A 2500-nucleotide genomic window follows, 5' to 3' on the forward strand; every position below is an offset into this window, starting at 1 on the left:
AGGAGGGCACCAGGGTGCGAAAAACGCACCAAGAGGGCACCATGGTGCGAAAAACGCACCAAGAGGGCACCATGGTGCATAAAAACGCACCAGGAGGGCACCAGGGTGCATAAAAACGCACCAGGAGGGCACCAGGGTGCATAAAAACGCACCAGGAGGGCACCAGGGTGCGAAAAACGCACCAGGAGGGCACCATGGTGCATAAAAACGCACCAAGTAGGCACCAGGGTGCATAAAAACGCACCAGGAGGGCACCAGGGTGCATAAAAACGCACCAGGAGGGCACCAGGGTGCATAAAAACGCACCAGGAGGGCACCAGGGTGCGAAAAACGCACCAAGAGGGCACCATGGTGCATAAAAACGCACCAAGAGGGCACCATGGTGCGAAAAACGCACCAAGAGGGCACCATGGTGCATAAAAACGCACCAAGAGGGCACCAGGGTGCGAAAAACGCACCAGGAGGGCACCATGGTGCATAAAAACGCACCAGGAGGGCACCATGGTGCATAAAAACGCACCAGGAGGGCACCATGGTGCATAAAAACGCACCAGGAGGGCACCATGGTGCATAAAAACGCACCAAGTAGGCACCAGGGTGCAGAAAAACGCACCAGGAGGGCACCAGGGTGCGAAAAACGCACCAGGTAGGCACCATGGTGCAGAAAAACGCACCAGGTAGGCACCATGGTGCAGAAAAACGCACCAGGAGGGCACCAGGGTGCAGAAAAACGCACCAGGAGGGCACCATGGTGCATAAAAACGCACCAAGTAGGCACCAGGGTGCATAAAAACGCACCAGGAGGGCACCAGGGTGCGAAAAACGCACCAGGTAGGCACCATGGTGCATAAAAACGCACCAGGAGGGCACCATGGTGCATAAAAACGCACCAGGAGGGCACCAGGGTGCGAAAAACGCACCAGGAGGGCACCATGGTGCATAAAAACGCACCAGGAGGGCACCAGGGTGCATAAAAACGCACCAGGAGGGCACCATGGTGCATAAAAACGCACCAGGAGGGCACCAGGGTGCGAAAAACGCACCAGGAGGGCACCATGGTGCATAAAAACGCACCAGGAGGGCACCAGGGTGCATAAAAACGCACCAGGAGGGCACCAGGGTGCATAAAAACGCACCAGGAGGGCACCAGGGTGCGAAAAACGCACCAGGAGGGCACCATGGTGCATAAAAACGCACCAAGTAGGCACCAGGGTGCATAAAAACGCACCAGGAGGGCACCAGGGTGCATAAAAACGCACCAGGAGGGCACCAGGGTGCGAAAAACGCACCAAGAGGGCACCATGGTGCATAAAAACGCACCAAGAGGGCACCATGGTGCGAAAAACGCACCAAGAGGGCACCATGGTGCGAAAAACGCACCAAGAGGGCACCATGGTGCATAAAAACGCACCATGAGGGCACCAGGGTGCGAAAAACGCACCAGGAGGGCACCATGGTGCATAAAAACGCACCAGGAGGGCACCATGGTGCATAAAAACGCACCAGGAGGGCACCATGGTGCATAAAAACGCACCAAGTAGGCACCAGGGTGCATAAAAACGCACCAGGAGGGCACCAGGGTGCATAAAAACGCACCAGGAGGGCACCAGGGTGCGAAAAACGCACCAAGTAGGCACCATGGTGCATAAAAACGCACCAGGAGGGCACCAGGGTGCATAAAAACGCACCAGGAGGGCACCAGGGTGCATAAAAACGCACCAGGAGGGCACCAGGGTGCATAAAAACGCACCAGGTAGGCACCAGGGTGGGCATGAAGAGGCACCATGATGGGCACCAAGAGGCACCAAGGTGGGCATCAAGGTGCACCATGGTGGGCATCAAGAGGCACCAAGGTGGGCACCAAGAGGCACCAAGGTGCACCATGGTGGGTATCAAGAGGGACCAAGGTGGGCATCAAGAGGCACCAAGGTGTGCATGAAGGTGCACCATGGTGGGCACCAAGAGGCACCATGGTGGGCACCAAGAGGCACCAAGGTGGGTATCAAGAGGCACCAAGGTGGGCATCAAGAGGCACCAAGGTGGGCATCAAGAGGCACCAAGGTGTGCATCAAGGTGCACCATGGTGGGCACCAAGAGGCACCATGGTGGGCACCAAGAGGCACCATGGTGGGTAGCAAGAGGCACCAAGGTGGGCACCAAGAGGCACCAAGGTGGGTATCAAGAGGCACCAAGGTGGGCATCAAGAGGCACCAAGGTGGGTATCAAGAGGCACCAAGGTGGGCATCAAGAGGCACCAAGGTGTGCATCAAGGTGCACCATGGTGGGCATCAAGAGGCACCAAGGTGGGCACCAAGAGGCACCAAGAGGCACCAAGGTGTGCATCAAGGTGCACCATGGTGGGCATCAAGAGGCACCAAGGTGGGCACCAAGAGGCACCAAGAGGCACCAAGGTGGGTATCAAGAAGCACCAAGGTGGGTATCAAGAGGCACCAAGGTGGGCATCAAGGTGCACCATGGTGCGATGATTCGGAGAAAAATT

Source organism: Abrus precatorius, unplaced genomic scaffold (assembly GCF_003935025.1).
Source record: "Abrus precatorius isolate BTA unplaced genomic scaffold, Abrus_2018 Scaffold1, whole genome shotgun sequence".
Lineage (NCBI taxonomy): Eukaryota > Viridiplantae > Streptophyta > Magnoliopsida > Fabales > Fabaceae > Abrus > Abrus precatorius.